Source organism: Vulpes lagopus, chromosome 5 (genome assembly GCF_018345385.1).
Source record: "Vulpes lagopus strain Blue_001 chromosome 5, ASM1834538v1, whole genome shotgun sequence".
NCBI classification, from domain to species: Eukaryota; Metazoa; Chordata; class Mammalia; order Carnivora; family Canidae; genus Vulpes; species Vulpes lagopus.
Window position 1 is genome coordinate 96,413,852 of NC_054828.1, and position 10,811 is coordinate 96,424,662.

The window sequence follows — 10,811 nt, forward strand, 5'->3', positions numbered from 1 at the left end:
AGATTTTATTTATTTATTCATGAGAAACAGAGAAAGAGACACAGGCAGAGGGAGAAGCAGACTCCTTGTAAGGAGCTGGATGTGAGACTTGATCCCGGGTCTCCAGGATAATGCCCTGGGCCAAAGGCGGTGCTAAACCGCTGAACCACCCAGGCTGCCCATTTCCTCATTCTTCTCATCAGTTTTTGCTCATCATATTGTCATACCTTAGACTTTTTTTTTAAATTTCTTTTTATTGGAGTTCAATTTGCCAACATATAGCATAACACCCAGTGCTCATCCCATCAAGTGTCATGCCTTAGACTTACCATAAGTTCCCTTTTGTCTGGCACAGTCCCAATGTGATCTTTAACATATAATAGCACCTCCTTTTTGCGCTCACAAATAACCCAGTTTGGATGAAAACTTATATAACAACCCTCTATCCTGATTCTTTTTATTCATAGTTTACTAAGACATTTCTTAACTAAAAATTAGTAATGAATTGTTAAATTTTATCAAACATAACTATTATCAGTATGATCAAACACATGTATTTATATATTTTAAAAATATGTATTTATAGTTATATCACCATATATATTCATATATGATAGTCACAGAACATGAATACATGTATATTTAAGTATATGCACCTATACGTATATTACATGAATATATGCGTATTTTTCCACATATAGTGTAATTTTTAACTTTTTATTCAAATATTATTTTGTTTTAATTTCTTCTTAATATCTTTATGAATGGAATGCTATTCATATTGAAGGCATCAATTTTAATAATATGCGTCTATATAAGTGTGTGGGTGTATAAATATTGTATTTGTCAATTTTTGCATGATGATTAGTAACAAACCATTCACAACACAATGGCACACCATGTTAGGCATTAACTTTAATATTCACAGATGTTCATGTTAACAATGGCTTACCTGATCCAGGCAGGTCTCAGCTGGATGGTTCTGCTACTGAGATGCTCTCTATCCTACGGATAGAATTTCATCTGGGACCAAGATGGAAGGGCAGTGACTACTCATTCTTTTTTTTTTTTTTCTTTTTAAGTAATCTCTATACCCAGTGTGGAGCTTGAATTCACAACCCCCAGATCAAGAGTTGCATGAACTACCAACTGAGCCAGACAGGCACCCTGCTTTGGGCAAAATATTCTAATGGCAAGTTTCAGAAGTGATCAAAATCCCGAAACCAAGTTGCACAAGGAATTTAAATCCAAATATCTCCAACACAGGTGCACAAAATTCACATTCTTTGGCCTTGGTAATTCCTCAAATTTCTAAAAACCTTTAACCTATTAAATTTTCAAAGTATTCTTCAAAAAGTTAAAAATAGAACCCTACTATACAATTAATCACACTACTGTGTAATTACCCCCAAAAACACAAGAATAATAATTCAAAGGGATATATGTACCCCAATATTTATAGCAGTATTATTTACAGTAGCCAACTTATGGAAGTATCCCAAGTGTCCATTGATAGATGAGTGGCTAAAGAAGAAGTGAAACATTATCAGCCATAAAAAAGAATGAAATTTGTCATCTGCAATGACATGGATGAAGACAGGGAGTATAAAGCTAAGTGAAATAAGTCAGAGGTAAACAAATACCATATGATTTCACTCACATGTGGAATTTATTTTTTTGTATATTTTTTATTAGAGTTCAGTTTGCCAACATATAATATAATACCAGTGCTCATCCCATCCAGTGCCCCCCTCAGTGTCCTTCACTCAGTCACCCATCCCCCCCTCCACCTCCCCTTCCACTACCCCCTGTTCATTTAAGAATCAAAACAAATAAGCAAAAAAAGAAGAGAGAGAGAGAGAAACCAAGAAACAGACTCTTAACTATAGAGAACAAGCTGATGGTTATCAGAGGGGAGGAGGTGAACTAGATGATGGGGATTAAGGAGTGCTCTTGTCATGATGAGCACAGGGTGAAGTATGGAATTGGTGAATCACTAAATTGTACACCTGAAACTAATATTACACTGTGTGCTAACTATACTGGAAATAAAATAAAAATGGAGTATTTGATCATGCCATTGGCAGATAAATGTTTTTCAGATTATACCATCATAAAAATGTTTTCAAATCTAGTTTTGTGTTAACTGGAAAACAAAGCTGAATGTGGTTTCAACATACAGCTTTAAATAGAAACTGTCTTAAATGGCTTCATTGGAAAAAAATCTTTTTAGCTGAAGTAAACATTCTCTAAAACATCTGCTTAAACATTCTATAGATCACCTGGTAACTTTTTAAAAAAGATTTTATTTATTTATTCGTAAGAGACACACAGAGACATAGGCAGAAGGAGAATCAGGCTCTCTGTGGGAAGCTCGATGCAGGACTTGATCCCAAGACTCCAGGATCATGACCTGAGCCAAAGGCAGAGGCTCAACTGCTGAGCCACCCAGATGCCCCTACCTGGAAACTTGTTAAAGTTCGGAGTGCCATCTCAAGGTCTAAGGTAACCCACAATTTTGGGTTTATAAGAAGTTCTCAGTGAGGCAGATAATGCTGCAGGCTTCTGGGAAAATGTTGAGGAGCCATTTATTTTCATATTAAGGAAAAAGAATGTTACATTGGTGTTTAGTGTTTTTGTGCGTGTCAAAAACATTTTTCATTTATTTGTCAAACGATTGTTATATATTTATGTAATTTTCTCATTTTCTGTTTACTATATAACTCAATAAATTTTCATGCTATGATCCCAGACTTGCTGATAATACTTGGAAGAACATTCAAGTGTGTTCTGGGTCCATCCTTTAGCCAGAAGAGCTCTGAGAGCTGGGAATTAGTGACCATCCTGGGCTGCCTGCTGTCAACCACTCATCATTTTGTCCCTTCTAGAAACACAACTCTCTCTTTTTTCTCTATAGCTTCCTTTAGAGATACTCAAAGAGATAGCCTCACTGGAATTTGGAGGTCAGAAGAAGAGGATTTGATTCTACCCATGAGCAGCTGCAGGCAAAATGGACAAGGTGAGAGCTGAAGAATGATCTGGTGAGGGGCTGCAGAGGCTAGAGCTTCAACACTTCCACCCCTGAGCTTCCCAGACAGGCCTGAGGACCACATACGTGGTTAGGCAGCCTGGAGCTTCAGAGCTCTGGCTGTGAGCACTAGGGAATCTCCGGTTTCTAGTATTTGTTTTCCTGACTGCCATATCCCTAGTCCATTAAAAAAAAATGTAGTTAGGGATGCCTGAGTGGCTCAGCGGGTTAAGTGTCCAACTCGTGATTTCAGCTCAGGTCATGATTGCAGTCTCATGAGATCAAGCCCCATGTCAGGCTACACATGGAACCTGCTTAAGAGTCTCTCTCTCTCTCTCTCTCTCTCTCTCTTTCCCTCTGGCCCCCTATCCCTCATTCATCTGATCTCTCTCTTTAAAAAAAATTGTATTTAAACTCTAATTCCCTATATTAAAACAGTTCCTAACAAGAAACACCTAACAAGAAACAAGAGAAAATTTTGCAAATGACGTATCTGATAAGGAACTGTTACCCAAAACATGCAAAGAACTCTTTAAATTCCACAGAAAACAATGTGACTAAAACATGAGGCAAAAGACCTTACTGGATATCTCCCCAAACAAGGTATATAGATGACAAATAAGCATATGAGAGGATACTTCATATCTATCCTGACTGCAGAGGAATGCAAATTAAGACGACAATGGGACACTGCTGCACACCTCTTAGGTTGGCCTAAATCAGGTACATTGACAACACCCAGTGCCCACAGGGATGTGGAGCCTCAGGAACTCTCATTCATTGGTGGTAGGAATGCAACATGGTATAGACACTTTGGAGGACAGTCTAGCAGATTCTTACAAAATTCAACATACTTACCATATGATCTGGCAGTTGTGCTTCTTAGAATCTACTCAAAAGAATTGAAAATGATGCCTACACAAGACTTGCACACAGGTGTTTATACTCACTTTATTCATAATTGCCAAAAATTGGGGAGATTAAAACAGATGTGTTTCAGTAAGTGAATGAATAAATTGTGGCACATCCAGACAATAGAATATTATTCAAAACTAAAAACAAATGACCACATAAACCAGGAAAAGAAATGGAGGAAACTTAAATGCATATTGCTAAGTGAAAGAAGCCCATCTGGAAAGATTACACAGTATATGATTCCATCTATATGATATTTTGACAAAGGTAAGGCTGTGAAGACAGTAAGAAGATCTGGAGGGTATAGAGGGATCATAGGTGAAGCACAAATTTGGGGGGCAGCCAAACTACTCCGTATGACACAATAGCGGTGGCTACATTTTATTATGAATTTGTCCAAACCCATAGAATGTACAACCCCAAGAGTAAATGTCAATGTAAAATATGGACTTGGGGTGATAATGGTGTGTCCAGGTAGGCTCACCGACTGTCACAAATGCATTACTCTGGGGGGGATGATGAATGCTGACAATGGATAGGCTGCATGTGGGCATAAGCAGCGGATATTTGGAAGTTTGTACTTTCTGCCAAATTTTGTTGTGAGTATAGAACTTCTTTAAAACTTGAAGTCAATTTAAAAAATCCCTACTGGAATATCTAGAGTGGCTTCTCTTTTGCTGTTCAAATCCTGGCTGATGCCATGACCTGCAATCCTCAGGTGTAATCATTTCTGTTTTGATTGAGTCAGGAGAGGCGTCGTCATGTCTGTGCTGCTGGACTGGCATAGGCGGGCAGAGTCAGTCAGGGGACTGAGGAGCTTCCCTGCTCTTCTCCCAGAGCTCCCAGTGACCTCCAAAGTGGGGCTGCACCTGAGAAACTCTCTGAGCAGATGTAGGCCCCAGAGGAGGACCAGGGGGCAGCCCAGCCTCTCACATCTGCTTCCTGGTGGTTTATGTTCTGACCTGTAACACTGTGGGTAGGTAGCTATTATACTGCTGATACTAATGTGTAGCAACATCTTCAGGCTCCAGACTGTTGATGGTGAGGGTGAAATCTGTCCCGGACCCACTGCCACTGAACCTCAATGGGACCCCAATTTGCAACTTGGATGCTTCATAGATCAGGCACTTAGGAGCATTCCCTCGTTTCTGCTGATAACCAGATTGACCAACTGTTACTGTTCTGACTCGCCTGGCAGGTGATGGTGACTCTATATCCTGGAGACACAGACAGTGAGGTTGGGGACTGGGTCATCTGGATTTCAGAGCTGGCTCCTGAGACTAGAAACATAGAAATAAATATCTGCACTATGAATCATGTTATAAGAGGCATTCCCTGAAGGACCAGGTAGTACTGACCACACTGGCTGAATAAATTCCCAGGGTTCTCCTTCCTTACCTGAAAGCCAGAGCAGCAGGAGGCCGAGCAGCTGAGTGGGGACCTTCATGTTCATGTGTCCTGATTGGGATTGCGTCCTGCACCCGGTGTGACCAACCTGCTAATTAGTGTTCAGGTAAGTGGGTTGTACTCCAATAAAATGCAAATCAGCAGAGGATGGAGCATAACTGGGTACAGCTGCAGGGTTGAGTTATCTCAAAAATGGGACAGATACAATAACCCCTCAGTGTGCGGGTTCGACCAGAGCAGCAGAAATTTGCCAGCAGAGGTGGGACGGAATCAGTCTGCCGTCCTGTGAGTAGAGTTCTTTTGGTCTCAAAGACTCATGACACACTTTTCATACTGTGTCTAAGACAGTCTCTGTCAAATATTATACAATCCCAGATACTCTAAGAAATTGTACAGGTTCCTTTTATTTGGTGCCTATGAATATTATTGAAGCCAGAGAGATCCTCTTTGCTATAATTTCTTGCTATTCTCAGTGTAAGAAATTATCATCACTATGATCCAGAGATGCAATGAGGTAGAAGAATAATTAAGAAGTGTGGGTGTCAAAAAAAAAAAAACAAACAAAAAGAAGTGTGGGTGTCATGATGTGTGCCCAGATATTGAGTATCTGCCATTGTTAACCTGTCATCTCCAGCTAAGCCATGTGTCCTCTTCCATTCTGAGTGCTTTGTCCCAGAAGGCAACACGAGTGAAAAGCTTCCTAAGTGTGATAAAATTTCTAACACCAGGTGAGGCAGCCATATGTTGCTGCCTACATAAATACTCTTATTCTAGAGATCAAGAATTAATACAATTCTAAGAACTTATCACAAGATAAATATTGATATAATTCTCTTTGCTTCTGTCAAGGCTGAGTTTGGCTATAGGACTGGCTTTTTTGCAAAAACAGCACTTAAGTGCAGTGTTGCCCAGGAGTTCCAGGTCAGACTAGGGCAGCATAAATTTGTCTGCAAAGAACATATCTATCCCTGAGGACCACAGGACAGAATTAGTCTACTATCCTGTGAAGAGAGTATTTGTTTTGCTGTCTTTAAGTTTTGTAACATGCTTTTCTTGTTACCTCTCCATCTAAGACTTGGTCTATTGAGTATGACAAAAGCCCAGAAATCCAAAGAAATTTTACAAGTCCTTGCATTTGGTACTTACACATCTTTTAAGACAGAGAGTCTTCTTCTTTGCTCTGATACCTTGATGCCCTTGGTGTGATTAATTATCAACATAGAGAGAGAACCCAGGGTATCTACAGATTGTTCCTTTCAATATTCAAGAGTGTACTGATCAACACATGCATGTCAAGAACCTACTGAAGCTGGAGGAAAAAATTGTATGAAAGTATATCAGGGAAAATTTGGCAGAGTTCACACAGGGGCAGAAAGAGTTTTCATGTGCACCAGTGAGAGTAGAAAGAAAACCTCATGATTCACAAGGCAATCAGCTGATTACTAAAGAAATCTTTGCCTTAAGAGTGGGGCAAATTACCCCTGGACAAAATACTATTCTGGTCCCACCTAACAAAGCTTAAAAGCAAGACCTGAGGTCATCAGACAGATTCAAGTGGCAGATTTGATATTTCAGAAAAAAAAAAAAAGATTAGCAACCTTAGCTTTAGAAATTGTCTAAAATCATCATATGGTTTCACTCATACGTGGAATATAAGAAATAGTGAAAAGGATTATAAGGGAAAGGAGGGGAACTGAGTGGAAAAAATTAGAGAGGAGACTAACCATGAGACACTCCTAACTCTGGGAGACAAAGGGTTTCGGAAGGGGAGGTGGGTGGGGTGATGGGGTAACTGGGTGACAGGCAATGAGGAGGGCAATTGATGGGATGAGCACTGGGTGTAATACTATATGTTGGCAAATTGAATTCAAATTAAAAAAAAGAAAAAAGAAATTGTCTAAAATGTAGTATCATGAGAAAAAATACTTCAAAAAACATGAACAGAGAGACCATCAGTGAACTGTGACAGCCGCAAGCAGTCTGTTACATGAATAATTGGAGTCTTGAGAAGAGAAAGTGAGGAAGTACAGGAAACATTTTGAAAAATTATTGGCTAATTTTTTTTCAGTTTTAAGAAATCATTGTCATAGGGCTTGCACAATTAAAAATCCAGAGTCAACCTGAAATAATGTACTTGGTGGCTAAATATAGAAGTGTAAGGCAGATCACATAGAACTTCCTCCACGGTCCTGGTGCAGTTGCAAATAAGTTTTTAGAAGTTGAGTTGTCTGGGGAATGTAAAAAAAAAAGTCTCCAAAATGAAAACACAGTTTCAGGGGTGCCTTGGTGGCTCAGTCAGAAGAGTGCAATTCTTGATTTTGGAGTTGTGAGTTTGAGGCCCATGTTGGGTGTAGAAGTTACTAAAATAAATAAATAAACTAAAAAAACCCTGCACATCTTCAGTAACTAAGAAACAGACTCCACACCATGAAGTCCTCTTAATTTTTAAAAAGATTTTATTTATTTGAGATAGAGAGAGAGAGAGAGAGCAAAGAGGAGGGTCAGAGAGAGAGGGAGAAGTAGCCTCCTTGCTGAGCAGGGAGTCTGATGTGGGGATCAATCCCAGGACCCTGAGATCATCACTTGAGCCGAAGGCAGATGCTTAACTGACTGAGCCGCCCAGGAACCCCCGAAGTAAGAAACACACAGAGAGAGGCAGAGACACAGGCAGAGGGAGAAGCAGGCTCCCTGCTGGGAACCTGATGCAGGACTTGATCCCAGAACCCTGGAATCACAACCTGAGTCAAAGGCAGGCGCTCAACCATTGAGCCACCAGGTGCCCCCCGAAGTCCTCTTTAGATTTGAAGCCAATATATACTAATTTATTTAGTAACCTATAAGGTTGCCTATTTTGAGTGAGACCCAGAAAAGAAGAACACTCTGCAGTAAGGACAACCTGCAGAGGACTTTATGATCCAGTAGGGCAGTGATGCTTAAAGTGCCTGTGGCAGATAAGGAGAGCATTTGGAGGCTCCAGAAAGCTCCAACAGAAGCACAGGAGGGACCCTGAAGTATTAGAATAGTGCCATGATCTCTTCACAGAGAACAGTACTCATTTTGAGATAGAGTCCTGGCTTGCTGTTAAGTCCTGGAGAGACTACACATTGTATATAGATCCTGAAGTAGCCATGTAACCTGAGCTGCCTATAAGAATTGAGAGGTAACATCCAACCTGCCATATTGTATACATTCACAGCAGTATCCTATCATCAGGTAGAAGTAGGATAGATAGGCTAGGCCTTGTTGTAGTCCCCAAGGACACAGGTAAGTTGTTCAAACTCTCAAACTCTCATGGCACCTACACTTGTTGAATTGTTCCATTTCCTTCATCCTTATCCTAATGTGGATTCTCTTTAGACAGTTGACCATAAAAAATAATAATAATTCAGATTCAGTATATGTAATATATGCATAAACTGAAATCAAAAGTTGAGTTTTAGAGCCTTAAAGACAACTTTAAGAATAGCCAGGGAAGAACGTGTAGGGAGAAATTCATCTAGTGGGCAGAACTTGGAGTTGGATTCCCCAGTCCACTTTACCTTTCATAGAGGTAGCCTGTATCAGAGTCTTCACTTATTCAGGGACAGTGATTAACAATGTGGTCACATTCCCAGAAGAATGGATAAAACAACACTAGGAGGTTGATGATAAGGAGCTCAAAAGTAGAGTTTTATGAATAGACCTCTGGCCTGGGCACTTACTGTAAGAGTATCTGTCCTATGCACATGCTCACTTCAACACATGCCCTGCACAAGGAGCTCTCAGTCATTAGGTAGGTAAGATAACCAACTCTGTGGATGTCAGATAGCTCCTTGTCCAGACACCCCAGTCTTGTTCATTGAGGCATAAAGTGGCCACGGTAGCATGGATGGAGGCTATGCATGGGCTCAACAACATGGACTTACTCTGAGACTTATACGACTTTTTGACTCTAGGTAACTGCTCAACAAACAAAAGAAAAGATCAGTACTGATCCCTGCACTCTCACTACGGCTTCAAGGCCTGAGGGTACTAGCTAGCCACCTGGTGGCTAGCTATATCCCTTATTTTTTAAATAAGGTGTATTTGTAGTAATCAACCTGATAATTCATTCTTTAAATTACTTAATATAAAAGTGATTGTGGCTGAACTGGAAAATAAATAAGCATCCCCTTCTAGGGAAGAATGAGAAAGGAGAACATGTCTTGAGTTTTATTGGCATCGTTGGATCATATTAGCTAGATGCATGATGGAATTGGACTTTAATTGGAAATATAAACACAGGTAAACAAGTGTTTTGGATGTTGGAGTACAAGTGGACCAGATGGCCTATATGTCTGCTTAGCATCACTGCTTTGCCCTTCTACATTCTCATTGGCATCACTTTCCAGAATTCCTTTCCCCTATGACTCTAGATTTTGTTTGGTTAATAGAAGGTTCTTGTGTAAGACCTAAAAATTGGAATAGCACAGGAAAAACTTATTCTTCAGTAGTATTGTAGGCCAAAGTATATGTGGGCCACAAATGGGTTTCTTATATTCCTGAAGTTTATCATGGCTTCTGAGATATCTCTGGGGACTCATCTTCTTTGGAGCTGCTACTGAAATAAATTACTTGTAGCAAAAAAAAAAAAAAAAAAGTATTTGTAGCAGATTTTCCATGATTCAGGAATTTCTTGATTTGAGGAACTCTGGAAGTGGCTTCCTTGACCTTTGCTCCTCAAACTCCCCAGTGTTCAGCCCTACAGTACTCTGGATTAAAACCAACTTATTTGGAAATTCTATGGGGGTATCTGTTTTCCTGAGAAAAGCCTAACTCCATCTCTACAGATTTTGTATCTTTGAAATAAGTTCTCTTATTTGAAGTTTTAAGATGCCCATTAACTGCTTCCTTCATCCCATTACTTGCCTCTTGATGATGGCAGGCATTCAAGACACAGGTTATTTTTTTCCTCATTCTGATCCTATAGGAAAAAAGGAGTCCTTAACTCCCATGATTATCTGCTATTACTTGGATATCCTTGTGTAAATTTATAATGTATAACATTCCTAACTTTAAAATAGAGTCTGTATGCTTAATAAACATAAAACATGCTTTTGGTTTAATAGAAATTAACTGGCTAAAAAATTCACTTAAAAATTAATTGATGCATCTAAAGTACAATTTCTAATTGCAAACTTAGCAAAATGGTACATGAAATTGGATACATAAATTATAAAATATCACAATTCAACTTGTTCTGAGAGGCTCTAAACATTCAAAATAATGTTATCAAAATAGAGGTACAAAGTAGAAAAAAACAAATAAATAAATAAAATAAATAAGGAAGGAAGATGTCCACCATCTTGTGCAGTAATCACTCTTGAAGGTTGTAGATTATTATTTTATCAAGGAAAGAGTGAGTCACTTTACTGTGAGTTCAGCAAACGTTTCTGCTCAGCAGCTGTTGAGATACCAAACAGTCCCCTTGCCTAAGAGGAGATAGCTAGAACCACAAGACCTC

General features: G+C 39.4%; 1 pseudogene; it reads right to left on the reverse strand.

Annotated features, from left to right (window-relative positions):
- Positions 1 to 4,872: 4,872 nt before the first annotated feature.
- LOC121491852 lies at positions 4,873 to 5,375 on the reverse strand (annotated as a pseudogene).
- Between the last annotated feature and the right edge of the window lie 5,436 nt (positions 5,376 to 10,811).